The sequence below is a fragment of the Colobus angolensis genome, unplaced genomic scaffold (assembly GCF_000951035.1).
Source record: "Colobus angolensis palliatus isolate OR3802 unplaced genomic scaffold, Cang.pa_1.0 Scaffold165, whole genome shotgun sequence".
NCBI lineage: Eukaryota > Metazoa > Chordata > Mammalia > Primates > Cercopithecidae > Colobus > Colobus angolensis.
In genome coordinates this window covers 3,618,842-3,638,093 of record NW_012114766.1, presented here as the reverse complement: position 1 = coordinate 3,638,093, position 19,252 = coordinate 3,618,842, and the positions used below count along the sequence as shown (strand labels likewise).

Sequence of the window (19,252 nt, the reverse complement as noted above, 5' to 3'; positions counted from 1 at the left end):
ACATGGCCATGGTGGCTGGCCTGTGTCCTCTCATGTCCACATTCATATCACCCATTCTGTTTTACAAAAACAGAAGTCCCTCCGCACTCCCCTCTTTACACACCACAGGGGAGCTATTGCTCTCAAAACAAGAACAGAGGCTACTCTGGCAGGTCTGGGTGAAGTCAAGGAAGAGTTATGTCTCTAACTGGAAAGGGACAATTGCTTCAGTATGGTCCTATTGCAGCATCAGCAGCATTAGATGCCGTTTCATAGAAGCAACCAGAAGGAAGGTATCCCCGCCACAGGGCCTCAGCACCCAATTGCAGAGAGCTGACAGAGCTGATTACAGAAGAAGCAGCCACATTAGGAGAGTTTCTGTATTTTATTTTATTTTATTTTACTTTGTTTTTTTTTGAGACAATTTTACTCTGTCGCCCAGGCTGCAGTGCAGTGGCGCAATCTTGACTCACTGCAACCTCCGCCTCCCAGGTTCAAGAAATTCTCCTGCCTCAGCCTCCCGAGTAGCTGGGATTATAGGCGCCCACCACCACGCCTAGCTATTTTTTTTTTTGTATTTTTAGTAGACAGGTTTTCACCATGTTGGTTAGGTTGGTCTTGAACTCCTGACCTCAAGGGGTCTACCCATCTCAGCCTCCCAAAGTGCTGGAATTGCAGGTGTGAGCACTGCACCAGACAGAGTTTCTGTATTTTAAATTGAGCAGTATTCCCAATGCTTCCAGTCAGAGGCAAATCTATTTTTCTACGATGCTGTCGAACAGCCCTCATCAGTCTGTTGGCTATCAGTAATAAATAAGGTGCAGCAGACCCCGCCTGGAAGCACAAGGGAGACACTGGGAGATGAAACATGGAATGTGAGGAACAGGAAGCCGAAGGCTCCCACTCTCATCCTGAAATGCAGGCTTCCAATTCCATGCATCAGCTCAGTGTTTTAAGTAGTATATTAGTAATGGTAGTATCCTTAAATAATTAAATATCTTTATTAAGTATTAATTTAGCATATTGGAACTCAAGGATAAAAAGTTCACTTTAAAAATTCTTTGTATTTTTAAACAGTTTGCATGTCTTCCTGAGTTTATTCACTGCCATATACACACTCACATCCTTACACATGTACAGACATCCCCGCCTTGTCCTTGAAGGATACGTTTCAGGACCCCAGTGGATAACTGAAACTGTGGCTAGTATCAAACCCTGTATAAACTCTGTTTTTCCTGTACTTTGTACTCATGATAAAGTTTAATTTATAAATGGGGTACAAATGAGATAAGCAGTAACTAATAATAAAGTAAAAAATTGTAACAGTATGCAAGTGTCTACCCGCTGGCCATTATTAAGTACAAGTAAAATAAGGGTTACCTGAATACAGGCACCATGACCCCGCGGCCGTCCATCTAGTCCCTGGGACGGGCACTGAGTGACTCCTAACTCCAGGCAAGCCGTGCAAACAGCAGGGAACTTCTGGACAGAGGGACGATTCAGGACCGAGGCAGGATGCAGCAGGGCTGTGTGCGGTTTCATCACACTCGAAGCACGGCGTGTAACTTACAACTCATGAGTTCCTTTTTTCTGAAATTTTTCATTGAATATTTTCAGACCATGTTTGACCATGGGGAACTGAAACCGCTGAAAGCAAAACATTGAATAAGGGAAGACTACTGCATACATACACCAAATCAAAAACATATTCTTAAAGGTTTCTATCATCTAATCCAGATTATATATAATATGTATAATATATATGTCTGTATATATATTCATATGTATAATATATGTCTATATATAAATATGTATAACATGTATATAAATATGTATGTGTATATATATTAATATGTATAATACATGTATTGTATCTATATATGTGAGAGAGAGAGAGTGTGTGTGTGTGTGTGTGTGTGTGTGTTTATGGCCTGCCAGAACTGAGTCTAATTCCTAACGTCTTTTAGTTTATCTTTTCCACTTTAGCCTCCGTTGCTAACGTTTGTGTCACTTTCGTAAAATCAATCAGCAGCATTTCCTTTGGCTGACATATTCCCAAGTCAGATTTCCCTTGATCAGGGCACACTTATCTATAGGTAGGTGGGTAGGTTGGTAGGTAGGTAGGTAGGTAAGTAGATAGATAGATAGATAGATAGATAGATGGATAGATAAATAGATATATGATGGATAGATGATAGATAGACGATGGATGGATAGGTAGATAGATCTCTTTTAAAGCAAATTTCGGAATAATCTTGAATTACTTGATAAATACCTGAGATATGGCCAGGTGAAACTGAATCACTCACCGGGATGAACTTTTCAGCATAATAGTTAAGCATTCAGTTTATCAGGTGTTACTCTGGAAGGTTCAGTTCACCTGGGACATTTTTATCTTTTCTTTTTCTGTCTTAAAAAAAATCAATTTATGATTGAACTCTGTTCAAACAAGCAAACAAGCAAAAAAAGATCTTAAAGGCAAGGGTTGCTGAAACGCAGCTTTCATGGTGCGTTGCCTGGGCATAAAGTCAGGGTGTTTAGTAGAATGTGCTAAGAAATTATACAGAGTCTCAGCAAATATTTTCCTCTTATCGCTATTGAGCTTATGGTTCTCTCTGTGTCTGTAGTTAAATTACTATTCCTAAGGAATGAGTCCTTCCAATATGACTTGGTTCATTATTAATTTCATTGAGGGGTACAGCTAGAAAAAGTCCTTGCAAATAAAACTTCATTGGTTTACTGTGGTGAGGCCGCGATCCACGTAGGTTAAATGACTTGCTCAAGATTTTTTTAGCGGAAACATTTTAAGCCTTTCTAAAGACTGCAGCTTCCTATCAAGTATTTGCCCTGCAGGGTGGCCTCGGGCGAAACTGCTGAATTGATAGAGTGGGTCGTCTCTGGGAGACTCTGTTCCCAAGGCAACCACCACACGTGACCTGAACTCAGGGCTTGCCCGCGGCTTCCGCCAGGAGCTCTCTCCTCCAAGGCCCTCCTTTCCCTGGTGGCATCCATTTCATTAGGCTCTTTGGTCATAGGAATGGAGCATTTTTTTTTTTTAATCTAAAAAATGTGGAGACCATGCATTCTGCCCTTCTCATGATGTTGCTGCTGTTCTTTAAATATCTGCTGAGTTCAGTAAGAACCCAGGGTTTGGAGTCCATTGTATGGTTTCACACCTCAGGTCCAAAACCACTAAGGTCAAATTATTCAACCGCTCTAAGCTTTAGTTTCCTCATTTATAAAGCAGTGATAATGATGGGAACTCACTCATGTGTGGTGAGGGGTAAATGAAACATCACATGTCCAAAACATAAGCGCTTCATGTTTGCTATTGTTATGACTATTCCTATTGTTAGTCATCTTAGTCTCTGTACCTGTAAATTCTGTGCTGTAAACCTTTGACCCATTTATACTGTGTTTCCTCAATGGTTGCTGGCCTCCCAGTACTGAGTCTAATTCCTATCTTTTAATGCATCTTTTCCATTTTAGTCTTGGTTGCTAAAGTTCGTATCCCTTTCATAAACCTATTTTAGATTCTTGAGGGCTGGAATCAAATCAACCCAGCCATATTGGCTGCATTGGGTCAAGCACTTCTCCATGAATTGTCCAACAGTGGCAGGGCAAGTTTCGGATGGCACTGAAGGGATTAAAACTGGTAGTCATTATGATGAATAAGCCAGGTAAAGAATTCCAAACCCTTACCAAGACAAGCAACATTTCTCCCTATATTAGCCTGAACTTCCACTAAAATGGACTATTCCTCCATCTCTTTCTTTCAAGAGAGGCATTCAGAGACACTCTATTTGTGGAGATACATCTGTATCTCCATAAATGCTGGTCAATGTCGAATGCACATTGATGGTTGCCCGGGTGAAGGAGGACACGGGGAATGTGGAGAAACTGCTTAATGGGTAAGAGGTTTTCCTTTGGAATGATGGAAGCGTTTAGAGACATACTGAAGTATTTATGGATATATAGATTTATGGTCTGGGGTGTGCTCAAAAATAAACTCAATTGGGAAGAAAGTGTTAAGGATCTAGGAAAAATAGCTGTGATAATTATTACAGCTGAGTAATGGGTATGTGTAGGTTCAATACACTTTTATCTGTAATTTTGTATATGTTTGAAATAAATTCTCCCCACTAAAATAATTTTTACAAAAGCAACCTTTGGCAAGAAATGACACTTTGAAGCAGAAGATTTTTCTACCGATTATAATGGCTAAAAGCACTTTCTCATCACCTCTAGCATATTTTCCTAATATCTGGCATAACATGAATGGTGTTGTTTATGAGCATGTCAAAATATTAGGTTAAGGGCGTCATCTCTGAGTGACACATAACTCTGTTCCTATCTGCATAGAACTGTGAGTGATTTTCTAGGTCTGTTTAATGGAATAAACAAAGTGACTATAGGTGAGGTTAGTAAATGCTGGTGAAGGTCAATCTCTTAGAAGAAATCTATGCTTTTTAGAGGGGGATGTAAGTGAGAGGTGCACGTGTAAGTACTGAAATCATACAGTATGCCAGGCTGTTCACTGGTGGTAGCACGTCCCTCTCCTTGGTGTGATCCCTACCACGAACCTCGGGCCAGACCAACATGAGGCAGCTAAGGGGTAATGGATCTCTTGAGCGCCTTCTTAGACAGCATTCCCTGCTCTGCACACCTAGAGGTTTGCTCTGTCCCTGCTCAGTGGTGATCAGATACAGGGGAAAAAAAATCGTTCCTTACATTTTTGGGGAGCATGAGAAGAAGGCATCAGTGCATTCATTTATCTACACGAAGGAATGGCTGAGTCAGGGATGGTGTATCCAAGGGGCTCCATGTGCTCAATGTATTTTCTCATCTCAGATTTAACCATATGGGTCCTCCCTCATTCTCTACCTACCTGATGGAGACATGATTTGGGGGAATGGAAGGACTGGAAACCTTCAGGATGATCACTTTGTCTCCTTGTACGTAGTTACATTTGCAAATGGGAAAGTTCTTTGGGATGAGAGGAGAATCACAGCCTTAGGGTGAGGACATGGGAAACACCTGCAGCCCTTTGACCGCAGCTTTCTCTCCTGTGGACTTTGTGAAACATTATTAGGTATCCATTCCTCTGTTTTTCTGTTTTGTTTTGTTTTGTTTTACTTTGAATTGGCAAATAATAATTCTGTACATTTGGGGAGTACAATGGGATGTTTTGATACATGTCTCAATACATGGAATAAGCAAGGTGCCTTGTTTTACAATATGCTGTAGAATGATGTAATCATGGTCGTTAGGATATCTGTCACCTGAAATAATTATGTCTTTGTGGTGAGAACTTTTAATATCCTCTGAGCTTTGGTGGAAGTGATAGGGACTTAGGAGAGGAGGCACGTTTCATCTTTAAACACTTCCCTAGTAGCCCCCACCACTTCCTCTAAGTTGGGTTCACCAACTTTCCACACTAAGATCCGCTAATGACATGAAGGTTGTCATGAAGTCTTACTGTCCCGGTACCTTCTGAACATTGTCAAGGCCCACTTCGATTCCTCTTGGGCAAGTTACACAGTCTGTCTTGCTGGAGATACATATTGCCTCTATGTTCAAGTACCTGAAAGGTATTTTCTTTACTGGCGGATTTTATATTCCTCTTTTAACATACAGAGAGCTGTGCCTAGGAACTGACTGAGGACAACTGAGCCCAAGGAGAGTGAGTGGTGGCAGAGCTCGATTGGCAAAGTCTCACTCCAAAGCCCACCATCAGACAGCATCTGCCCTGCATGAGCCCTGTGCCAAGAGGTGAAAACCTTCCTGTAGCAAGCCCTCAGTCATGAAGAAGGCAGGGAAGAGTGTGCCTTACTAACCTGAGGTCTTTTAAAGATGGCGTTGCTTATTGCTTGGCAGTAAATCTTGTCATGAATGAGTTAGTCAAATATTCCACAAGTGGATTTTCTGAAAGTTGTCCGCTTTAGTTCTAAACCTTTGTTTCCCTGGTTGACATGCCCAGATCACATGGAGAATTATGGCCAGACTTTGGATAAGAGGTTTGGCGGGGCTCCCCACAGAGGACAGTGGTACTACTCTCTACCACCTCAGCCCTACTGATATTTGAACAGCACTCATTTGCATGATTTTGTGATTATTGATTTAAAATGCAGTAGGTGATAGATTGAAAACCACTTGGATGCAAGTATCCCTGACTTAGCCCACGAATCTGCTTCAATAAAAGAACTAATGTTAGAAGTATTAAGGGGACATTATCAGGCAGCATGCCAAGTAAACATCATATTTGAGATTTAAGATGTATTAATGGTTCAGTTCCATAACTAAAGGCAGATCATGCACACCATTTTAACTTGCACCATTTGCAAGATTACAAGAGCATATTTCTGTTTTCTCCTTCTGTTTCAACTCTGCTCCCTGCATCACTGCTCCAGGCTGATGGTCTCTTCCACAGATACCTTTTGTCTGTGGTTAATGTACAAGTCAGTCATACCACTGAAAGGCTCTTGGAACATGGGCAAACTTATATTTATATTTATTTTGAAAGAAAAGTGCTGTTTTATTATTTTACTTATTATTTGCTACTCTGTGATGATAAACCTAACACAGAATTTACCATCTTAACAATGTTTAGTTGTTATATTAGTCTGTTTTCACACTGCTGATTCAGACATACCCAAGACTGGGTAATTTGTAAAGGAAAGAGGTTTAGCAGACTCACAGTTTCACGTGGCTGGGAGGCCTCACAGTCACGTTGGAAGTTGAAGGAAGAGCAAAGGGATGTCTTATGTGGTGGCGGCAAAGAGACAATAAGAACCAAGAGAAAGGGGTTTTCACTTATAAAACCTTCAGATCTCATGAGACTTACTCACTACCATGAGGACAGTGTGGGGGAACCTGCCCCCAGGTTTCAGTTATCTCCCACCAGGACCCTTCCATAACACATGGGAATTATGGGAGCTACAATAACACATGGGAATTATGGGAGCTGCAATAACACATGGGAATTATGGGAGCTGCAGTAACACATGGGAATTATGGGAGCTGCAGTAACACATGGGAATAATGGGAGCTACAATAACACATGGGAATTATGGGAGCTGCAATTCAAGATGAGATTTGGGTGGGGACACAGCCAAAGCCTATCAGATGTACAGTTCGGGGGCATTGAATACAGTCACAGTGTTGTGTGGCCACCACCACCGTCCATTTCCAGAACTCCTTTCATCTCACAAAACTGAACGTCTGCTCCCATTAAACTCTCATTACCCATACCCCCTCCTCCCAGCTGCTCTATGAATCTGACTACTCTAAGCATCTCATATCAATGAAATCAGACAGTATTTGTCCTTTTGTGACAGGCCTATTTACCTGGTGCGATGCCTTACGGCTCGCTCGTCTATAGCATGCGTCTGCGTTTCCTTCCTTTTTAAGACTAAGTTATAATTTATTGTACGGTCAGATCACATTATCTTTATTCATTCATGTGTTTATGGACACTCTTTCTGCCCCTCCTTGGTTATTGTAAATAATGCTGTTTTAAACTTGAGTGTAAAAATATCTATTTGAATCCCAGCTTCCAGTATTTCAGGTGTGTACCCAAAAGTGGAATCGCTCAATCATGTGGTCATTTTATTGTTATTTTTTGGGCAACTTCAATACTGTTTTTCACAACAGCTTCCTCATTTTGCATTCACACCAACAGTACACGAGAACTCTAGTTTCTTACTCTTTATTAATTTTTAATGCACGCATTGATCACCCTCATGTTAGAATGTTAGACAGAAAAAGCCCATCTGAGCTGAGGTATCCACATGGTACCCAGGAGGGGCTGCCAGCTCTCTGGCATCCTGTTGATATATATATATGAACTGCAGTGCTGCAGTTCAAGTAGGGGGCTCTGCAGATGAGCTGATTGCCTCAAAGTTATATGTATGTAGACTTACTTTCCAGAGGTTAGCTTTCCACTTGTGATAATTGTCAAAAGCAACTATGAAAATAAGCACAGTTAAAAATTAAAAATTCACATCACTCTAAGTGATCTAAGTATGGTTTTAAAATGAAACACCTTTTAGCCATGTTTAATATCATAAATAATAATTGGTATTATGGGATAATAAGTTGGGTAACATTACATGTTATTATTTTTATATATAGAGAAAAAAGGATAGCTACCATTAGTGACTAAGAGAAAATAAATGCAAATATTGAGGATTTGTGTTCACAGTGTTTACTGATGGTGTGTGCGTTCATAAATGTAATTCTTCAGAGCTTAGTCATTAATGGTTAGGTTATCTGTATATGCTGCTAAACAGAGACTTTCTAAGGTTTTTTAACAAGGCATGAAATCTGTCTCCGGGCAGGGAGACATTGCTTGACAGTGATGCAAACTGATTATTCAAACATTAGATATTTGCACAACTGATTTACAACAGAGGGCACACTAAGGAATAAGGCTCAAGAAAGAGAAACAGATGGGCAAGTTCCCTCTGGTATTTAAGAGCCCGTAGGTAAGTATACATCTCGTACCACTCAAAAACCAGAACCACAGACTGATGTCACCCTTATGATGTAACATTAAAAAGGACTGATTTGCCTACACTCCTAACACAGGGAACCTCACATGAATATCCAGATTTCCTACTTCTCCTGAAAATGTGAAGATTCGGAAACACTCGATCCAAATTATGCAAGAAAATAAAGGTGTTCAAAGTTGGCCTATCATCTCTAGTTTAAAGCATGCCATCTGGCTCTACACATTCAGTACCTGCTGACCCCTGTCCTTGTCACCAATCTCATTCCATCCTTTCTAATCATAGAGACCTATATTACAGCCTGAAAGATGGTGGTGTATTAGTTCAATTGCTACAAATAAATTACCCTCATCATCATGGGCCTAATCAACAGAGGTGTCTGAGCTCACATATTCTTTAAGGGAGACCAGGTGCAGCCTTGCTGGGCTATTCTTTCCCAGCCTCTCATGGGTTCACAGTCAGTGCTGGCTGGGACTGCAGGCAATGGAGGCTGAGTTCCAAGAGTTCATTTGTGTGGAGATTGGCAGGATGCTTCGGTGCCTGCGTGGCTGTTGGCAGGGGACCTCAGGTCCTTACTAGGTGGCCTTCCCAGTGGCTGCTTAAGTACCCTCATGGCATAGCTGTTGACTTCCTGAGAGCTGCACAATTCTTCAAGAGAGAAAGAGCCAGCAGGAACTTGCAATGCCTTTTAGGACCTGGTCTCTGCAGTCACACACAATTACTTCCACTGTTTTTTCTCTTCATTGCTCACAAGTCACTAAGTCTGGCCCACTATCAAAGAGAGGAGTAGGCTCCATCTTTTCAAGGGCGTGTTTAATACTGGTAGGTGTATTTTTATCCACTGCAAGTGGAATATGTGGGTTGAGCTACTGAGTCAAAGTCCTTGAAAGACTCCTAGATCAATGGTTTTCAGGTGTTCCTAAGCCCTCCCACTCTTCCCTCACTAACAACACAGCAGTGGGTATGTTACCCCCTGCCTGCTCTCCCATTGCAGTGGTGGCCGTCCCTGCACGTCTGAGGCCAGGTCCTTCCCTGCTCACTCCATCCTGTCACTTGAACATCACTCCTTCCCTGAAACCTTTGCTGTCCTAAGCCATCAGCCTTCCTCTCTCCTCGACCGTTTCTACTTAATACAAGCAGCACCTGAGAGGAACACTAACACACAGACACACACACACACCTTCATATCACCCACAAAATCAGCACCAATATTTCCCCCTTGGCACCACAGTCACCTTCAGCTATGGTCCCAAATCTCTGCTTCCTTTTAAAAAATAAAAATGTTCAAGTGATGTCTATCCTGGTCATCCAGGCTCTTTCTCATTGTTTCCCTGTCCATTCAGGGATATCTTTGTTCTACCCTGTGACATGGCCCTGGACCTGCCAAACTCATTGGTCACCCCTCAACCCATACCTTGAGGGCCTTCCCAGCAACACCAATCTCTTTTCACTTGCATTTCCCTGAACCGACCTCCTTGCCTTCAGGTCACAACGCCCTCCTTTTGTCCCTCTCCTATCTAGCTACTGTCTCTGCCTCCTTTGCTGAAAACTCACCTTCCTAACCACTATGCTGAGGGTCCTTAACTTCCTGCCTCGCTCCTCCACTAGTCTGGAGAGGTTAATGGGCCTCTTCCCAGAATAACATTTGTAACTGTATAAAATATTAGGATATCAAACGAAGCTAGTTGCATTGAAATAGTCATCAACGTATTTTAAAAAGAACTTGTACATAGTGGCGTGTCTGCTTCTTTACCATGGTGGGTCTAATAGCGACAATAGTCTGAATTTTTAAATTAAAGCTTTTGGTATCTGCCATCACTGTTAATGTGATAAGAAAATACCTGCAATTTCTGCTGATGGCAAAGAACTGCTAATACTGTGATGGCTTTTTGCTCACGCTTATAACAGAAGAAAATACTAATTTTCACTTAGAAGGCAGTATAAATAAAAATGCGTTTTTTCCTATTTAATGTCATGGACTCCCTGAATTCTCATGATTGAGCCCAGGGTAAATGTCCTTCCAGCATACGGGGAGCAGCCCAGAGGTCAGTTCTCATTCCCCCTCCCTAATTCCTCTCCCAGCCCGGAGGAGGGGTGCTCAGATCCTTCAGGATAAGGACCCTTTTACAAACTGTTGAAAATTCCAAACATCTTCATTTCTTAAAGATTATACAGCTACCAATACTTAATATATTCAGAATTACGTTGAGAGAAAATTTTAAATGTTTATCACTTCACTTAAAAGACAATACTCCTTTAAAAATAAATTGTGTATTTTATAAAAATAACTAGATTTGACCAAACAAAAACCAAAATAAAAGTAGTAAAAGAGGTAGCATTGTTTTCTATTTTTGCAAAACTTTTTAACATGTAGCATGGGAAAGAGGCTGGTTTCTCATGTCTGCTTTCATATTTAACGTGCTCTTATTCTGGTTGAAGTCAACAAAATCTGAGTTTATACAGGTAGATAGTTGAAAAAGAGAGGCGTATTTTAATATCCCTCTTAAATAATAGTGGATAATTTTTTTCTTTCACACAACATTAAACTTAACAAATGGCTAGTTCTTAAAAGTTAGCTGCAAAGTGGAATCTGGTTCCATGTAAGCAAACTTTTTGCACTTTATTATAGTAAAATGTGTTGGTCTCTTTTGCATTTTGAATGAGTTTTTCACTAATCCATGTTTTGGTAGCAGTGTGTATGGGTCATTTTAAAATCATGGATTCACTTTATGCATCTCTTTCAAATGTTAGTGTCTATATCTAAAAATAAGTTAGATATGGTCCAATAACTAAAAAAGCACGTGTTAATATCACCCTGCTCTGAGCAAAAAAAAAGTCTTTAAGTATTGGGAAGTTACAAAGACAGATACGACTTGTCTAAAATTCTAATATTTTCTTGAAAACTCAAATGTCATCATTGGCCAAAAAATACTATCTAATAATTGTTTAGGTAACAATATCAACAATATTTGACTGTTCATTTTTAAGTAAATACGGCTAAATGCCCAACTCTGAATTTCTGACTATCTGAAGAGGAGACACAGGATCCTAAGGTAGCTTGCGATGATCTGTGCTCTTGGATAATGCACCCTCCTTGAGTGAATATGATGTGTTCTCCATCCTATGATTAGCTGATGGCTCAACTGACTTTAAGAAAGGGAGATGGTTCTCAGTGGCCCTGACCTAATCAAATGAGCCCTTACAAGGGGCTTTTCCTGAGCAGAGGTTTTGAGTGTGAGAGTGATTCGAATTGGGGGTGACCCCATTGCACTGTCGATGGAAGGGTCACAAGGCAGGGAAGGGCGCGTGGCCACGAGCTTCCCCGAGCGCCCCGAGTGGCCCCTCCATTAGCCGGCAAGAAGTGGAAACCTCAGTCCTAGAACCACGGAATTGGACTTCACCAATAGCCGGATTGAACATCAAAAAGGATTCTGCCGTAGGACTCTAAGAGAAGAAAGCAGCTGCACTAGTTCCTTGAGTGTTAGACCCAGGTCAGAGGGCCTGGCTGAGCTTCACCTGCAGAATTGGGAAATGATAAAATGCTGCTTTATGCTCTTAAGTTGGTAGTAATTTATGTGGCAATGAAAACTGGCACACACACAATAGTTTGCGAGTCTCTCCAGTAAAAATGGTGTTCCATGAAAAAGCAGCTCGTTCATCCCTGAAAGCAGAGAATCTCGCACGTATTTATCCTCAAGACCAACGCCATCCCTTGGTACCCAGCAGAAGTGCAAGTGCATTCTGCTAACGAATAGCATTAATGCTAATGTTAGAAAACCTAACAACCAGAGTTTTCACTTGTAATCTAGAATCCAGAAAAAGTGATCCTGGGGCAATTTACTGAACACTGTGCCACGGTATACACATTTCATGCCTGGACTGAACAGTTTTTTACTAATGGGGACTTTTCCCACTAGGATCCTTTTAAAGGTGAGTTATTAATGGCAATATTTTGGAGATATTGACAAGAGGTAAGAAGGGTTATAGATCAGAGAAAAACTCAAAGGCAAGAGAGCCACTGCTCTTCAGGAGAGAAAGGTTTCAGATCTGAGGTTGGGGCAAATACTTTTTTTTTTTTTTGAGACGGAGTCTCACTCTGTCCCCCTGGCTGGAGTGCAGTGGCACGATCTCCGCTTACTGCAAGCTCCACCTCCCGGGTTTCCGCCGTTCTCCTGCCTCAGACTCCGAGTGGCTGGGACTACAGGCGCCTGCAACTGCGCCCGGCTAATTTTTTGTATTTTTAGTAGAGACGGGGTTTCACCGTGGTCTCGATCTCCTGACCTTGTGATCCGCCCGCCTTAGCCTCCCAAAGTGCTGGGATTACAGGCGTGAGCCACCGTGCCCGGCCTGGGCAAATACTTTTTAATATTTAATCAAGATTAGGAGTTTAATCAATATGTTGACTTCTTAGCTACTGTGCTTTCAAATTCCTAAAGTGACGCTCAACACCATCTTAGATTTTGTGAAAGCTCAAGGCTATTATATCTATGTATTTATTTACTTAAGATGGAGTCTCACTCTGTCACCAAGGCTGGAGTGCAGTGGTGTGATCTCGACTCACTGCAACCTCTGTCTCCCGGGTCAAGCAATTCTCCTGCCTCAGCCTCCCAAGTAGCTGGGACTACAGGTGTCTGCCACCATGCTCAGCTAATTTTTGCATCGTTAGTTTCAAATTCCTGACCTCAAGTGATCCACCTGCCTCGGCCTCCCAAAGTGCAGGCATGAGCCACTGTGCCTGGCCCTTTCCTTATGCTTCTGATACAATCTGTGCCAACTCCACCCATTCTGTACTGGCTTGTGGGGGATTTGGGGACAGCAGGAGATGAGGGATGAGGATGGTGTTGGGTGCACCTGTGGCGTGTAGATGCGTCAGTACTTCCCATTGTGGACAGTGAGTTACTAAACAGGGCTCTTCATTCTCTGCTGTTTTCTTCATACAGCACCTCTCAGAAAACTCCCTGTAATTACTCAAAAATGGCTTATAATGATGGTTGATCATTCAGAGAGAAATTGTATTATCCTCATGTAAAGAAGTTACAATGCTCTTCCTTTATTTTTCTCCACATTAATTTTGATTTAACATGTCATTTAATGAAATTAACGAAGCTCTTCCAAAAGCATGAGAGGAAAACAGCAAAATAAAGGTATTTGCAAAATAAGAATAATTAAGGTAGGAGTGGGAAAGGAGAAAACAAGTTTGAACCTGAAATATCATTGGAATTTAATAATTTAAAAATCCTAAGAATATGTTTCTCTTTGTGCTATGCTCTAGAATGCTGTAAGTTACCTTGTTATCTTAGTGGCTGATATTACACTAATGGAGTCAGTCCCATATGCGCTGTTTGCTCTTTTGTGGTGTATTCCTGAGGAATCATCTCATAGGATTGATCCTAAAAAGCTGGGCTAGAGATGTTGATGAATCAGTTTCATCTGCCCTCGCTACGAAAAATCCACAGCCACACACATGAGTATGTGTTGACTTCTTAGCTACTGTGTGCCTTACCCACCTGAGTATGTGACCACTCATCTCAGGTCCTTGAGGGGAATTGCTGCTTATAAACGGGGGGAAAAAACTGAGTGGATTTAGAAGTTTCACAAATAAAATTGCCTTCATTTGAAAATCATGCAGAGGCTAGAGGGAAAAAAATGGTGTTTCAGGACAACCTGATCCTCCCTTTATTCAAAAGTCACAACTGTTAGATGTTCACATCTCCTGAAGCTGTTTTGAATCGTGTCAGCAACTGAAGGCTCTACAACTTTGCTCTGTGAAATGAGTCTCCCAGGGCTTAGTGTACGTGCCCGGAACTAGGTATCGCTCAAGCTTCCCCATGGGTCGTGGAAGAGAAATGTGCTGGTGTTTGTGTGTGTGCGTGTGTGTGTGCGTGTGTGTCTGTGTAAGAATAAGACTTTGACAACCAACACTGTGAGCTTTCTCCTACTGTGAAGTGTCACCCCTGTTTGAGAAGGTTAGCCCCCAGTGTTAGAGACAGTGAAAGGTCTATGGCAGCAGAGAGGAAGTGGTTAGTGTTGAATGTATTGTTCACAGATCTGAAAAGACACATGTATTCTATTAAAGTGCTTAAAGGAAATAGTTTGCAGTGAGGTTGTTGTGCTTGGACAACTGTTATTATTCCCCGTAGATAGAAAAGGCAGAAGCAGTACCAGGAGTTGCCTAAGTCATGTTCCAGTAGCTTCTCCTCTCTCTCCCCTTTCTTTTTTCTTCTGTAAGCTCTATTGATTGATTAAATGGTAAGATGTGCCAATTTCTCCATTGCAAGTGAAGATGACATGGCATGTTTCCAATTCCATGAACATCTTACTCAGGGAGTGGGCAGGTTCATCCCCAGCTTCCGGTGTGTGGTGAAGTTTAAGGGGAAAAGCTGAATAAAGAGTTGCACTAACATTCCATGTTGAATGTAAACAAGACGTGGGAAGTTCTTTGTTTTCTGAAAAGCATTTTCCATGCACTTTGTGTAACTATGTGGGCTAGATATTGCACTAGGTGCTTCTATTTGCCGTGTTGTGTAATCTTCACAACAGCTCTGAGGGGCAGGTGGTGATCATCTTTATTAAACACATGAGGAATCTGGGATTCAGAGGCATTTTTAACCTGCCAAGGTGACATCTCTAATGAGTTCCAGAACAATGATTAAGTCTTTCTTACAACGAACTTCAGAATCCCCACCGTTCATGAGATTTTTCCTATTAAAGATCCAAAACTGGACACACGTAGAACTGGAAATGCCTTCCACACAGGAGGAATGGAAAGCAGCCAGTATATGTTTGTATGTAGTATGTGGCTGATACGGGGGCTACAGTGTGTTCTCTGTGAATGACACCCCTGCCGTTCCCCGAACTCATCTGACCACCCTGCCCAGAGAGCACTTTCCTCTGTGCATAGAGCATCTTCTTCTTTCATCACCACACTCTTGCAAGTGTGTTATTGCCCTTACATGTCAGAAGGAGTCACTGAAGTTAATTTTCCCAAAGTCTGCGTCATCGTGAATGGTCCAGGGAAAATGGGAACTCTGTTCTGAATTAAATTCCACCTACTTTTCTTGAGATTCTGCACTATCTGCCTAGAAAGATAATGAGAAATTAGACTTTTAGGGTCGTTAAAATAATTCAAGCCCTTCCTTTAATGGATGAAAAAAATCCAAGGCTGTGGCTCAGGATTTCAGAACATCTCAGGGGTGAGGTTGGAGCTCTGGGCTTCTAGGGCAGTGGCCTTTTTGCTGAAACTGGGATTTTTGTAAAAACGTTGTTCACCTTGCAAGGTGAAATGGCTTTTGATAATCCCAGTAGGAAAATTTGGGAAATTATAGTGGCAAAGACTTTAATGCAATGAAGTATAGAAAAGAAGAATGAGTTAATAGAAAAGGACACAAAATCTTTCTTGGAATTTGTGAATTGTCTCAGATACCTGTTTACCACCCCAGGAGGGTTTTCTATGTCTCAATACGTAGAGTGCAGGAAGAATATTGTTGTTGAGCACATTGTCTCACCCCTTGTTCTTCCTCCTCCTCTGCCCTCTCTTATCTTCTGGGTCCTTCTATTCTCCCTCTATTTGGAGGGAAAGGGTTTAAAATGTCTCTGATGGTGTAAACCAATAGATCATTATAAGACTAGGTAGAATAATCTTTAAATTCCAACTGGTGCCAAGTTAGATCCTGAATGTACTTATGTCTGAAAACTTAAATCAGAGGAAAATATATTATTTAAATGGGATCCCTGATTTGGTAAGGAAACGTGAGATGAATAGTTAATTGCCTTTCTTCCAGTAAAGCATCTTACGCTAATTACCCTTTACATTAGTAAAGAGTTGAGTCATCGAAGATTTGTGGACATTCTCACACTAACCCTCCATACTACCTTGAGACAATGATTCATATAATAATATAAGTTCATATATGAGATATTTATCTTTTAATTTAGTGGTGCTATTAAGCGACATTAAATTAAAAGATTCTGATAACCAATCAGGAGCATCAAAAATACAAATGGTTCACATTGTCAAGTATAGTAAGTACCTGTGTCTTTCCTGGTGCAAAAGATGACTGATAACATTAGGCTTTCGGGGGATGATTTCCCTGACCAAGGAAAGGACACTGACTGATTTAAGAGTAGAAATAAAATTTAATAATCTGGTCCCTAAAACTTGGTTGTCAGTTTTTCTCAAAGGTCCCTATTCAAGGACATCAAAAATCTAATAAAAAAAATGCAGGAATGCCTGAATATCTGTAAGCTGACAATGGGAGCTGCAGTCGAAATAACCTTGTGAAACAACAACTATTTCCAGACTTTTAAAAAAGAGAGCTACTGTACTAACAACTAGCTGCTCATAAAGTAATGGACAGGCCATGAGCCAATAATAGATTTATCCCAAAGAATGATCCAATAAAGCATTATTTTAAATGCAAATAAAAATAAGATAACATTTTCAACTACCAAATTACTGAACATTTTCTTTTATGTACCAAAACAATGTGGGCAAAGAGGCTTCAGTTAAGATATTCTTATTTACACCAGATGAAATAAACTGGTACTATAGTTCTAGAAATCAGTTTGGCCTAGCAGATTAACAGCCTTGACTAAAAAAATTCTATTTCTAGCAAATTATTCTTGAAAACTGACCAGAATTTGATAGGTGATTCGTGTAATGTACAATCGCAGTAAGTGAGGAAAACTAATTTCTAATGATAAAGGAATTTAATACATTATGAATAATCTATTAAAATATCTTAGGAAAAACTGTTCAAAGAGGTTATAAAGGCAGAATAATCAAATATTAACAACTTTATTCTATCAATATTATGTGAGTGTCTCCACCTATCAACTTATATATACAATGCACATAGCATTAATAATAAATGCATAAACATCCTAACAGTGGTTATTTATGGTGATGGATTTACACAGTTACTTTCTTCTTCTTGATTATTTAAAAATTTTCCCAAATATTCTGCAATAACCTGTGAGCCTAACCTTTCATGGTCATGTGACAAAGACCCTGTTTTCAGGGGAAGTAAGGACAAAGTCCAACAACAATATCTTCATGAATATTTCACTCTAACGATAAATGATAAATAAAAGCATTTCATGGAAAAGAAAAACAAAATTAATACTGTGTGACTCAGTGTATATCTTTTCTTATAATGGGACTAGTATTAATAGGTGTTTAATCATATTTAAACAACTAACAAGTTCATTAAAACACTTCTGAGAAAAATGTTTAAAGCGTTGATTAATCAAAATCTGAATTTAATAAAGTTAGCATAATAGGAAGGTATATTTACTAATATGATTTTGAAATGTAATAATTATCAATGAAAAGAAAATGTAATAATTATCGATGAAAATAAAAATTTTCAGTGTCGGGTGTGGTTAAAGTGAGGGGTATAATTTCTGAAGTAGACTGTTGAGTTACGGTAAAGCCAGCAGGTTCTAGTATCAAACTTCACCAGAGCAAACCCCTGCTTCTACCACTTCAAGCTTTGTGATCTCTGTTAAATTATTTAGGTTCTTTGTACCTCCATGTTTTATTTTTTTGTAAACGATTGTCACAATGGCATAAATCCTATAACATTTTGGTGGAATTAAATAGGATGTACTCAAACATTTTAGTACCGTATACAAAATATTTTTAAATATTGTTACTCTTCTTGATAATTCCAACGATGATAATGTTTTACTAGATGACTGCCGTACTTCCACTGAATGTGACTTACATGGAAAGATGAATCATATTGTCAAGAGGTGTTTGAACCAGAGCAACTCCATCTTGAGTAGGGACTGGGTAAAGTAAGGCTGAGACCTGCTGGGCTGGATTCCCAGGAGGTTACGGAATTCTTAGTCCCAGGATGAAAGAGGAGGTCGGCACAAGATACAGGCCGTAAAGACCTTGCTGATGAAGCAGGTTGCAGTAAAGAAGCCAGCCCAAATCTACCGAAACCAAGATGGTGACGAGAGTGACGCTGGCCGTCCTCACGGCTGCACTCACCTCAGCGCAATGGCAGTTTACAAATGCCATGGCAGCATCACAAAGTTACCAATATGGTCTTAAAAGGGGAGGCGTGAATCATCCACCCCTTGTTTAGCATATCGTCGAGAAATAACCATAAAAATGGCAACCAGCGACCCTCAGGACTGTTCTGTCTATGGAGTAGCCGTTCTTTCATTCCTCTATTTTCTTAAAAAACTTGCTTTCACTTTAGTCTGTGGACTCACCCTGAATTCTTTTTCGCTTGAGATCCAAGAACCCTCTCTTGGGGTCTGGATCAGCACCCCTTTCCAGCAACAATATATACTAAAGTACCATAGACAACACCCATCCCTGTGAATAAGGAGCAGCCAGTGAATTAGAAGGAATACAAACAGGGTGAAGTTCTGGAAGCAAAGGGCAGAAAGTGATTTCAGGAGAAAGTGACTGTTTCAGAGTGAACAGGAGGATGGACATTCGACCAAACGATTTAGCAACAGAGAAATTACAGCTGATGAGATTTAAGAGAGAATGGGAAGAGATGTAAAGAGAACCGTTCATCTGAGAGGTTTCCTTCCTCATGTCCACAGGGAGTACGGGCTGCAGCAGCTGCAGAGGAATGTGGAGGGAAAGATTCCTGTCTGTCTGCAGGCCATGTGCCTTTTAAAACGTTATTTGCAGGCTGGACACAGTGGCTCATGCCTGTAATTCCAGCACTTTGGGAGGCCAAGGTGGGAGGATCACTTGAGATCAGGAGTTTGAGACCAGTTTGGCCAACATGGTG

The 19,252-nt window shown here is 40.7% G+C and overlaps 1 protein-coding gene across 1 annotated transcript in view; it reads left to right on the top strand.

Annotated features, from left to right (window-relative positions):
• CSMD1 (CUB and Sushi multiple domains 1) overlaps positions 1-19,252 on the top strand; it is a 2,081,403-nt gene that overhangs the window by 1,295,966 nt on the left and 766,185 nt on the right. The gene's annotated exons all lie outside the window — the stretch shown is intronic.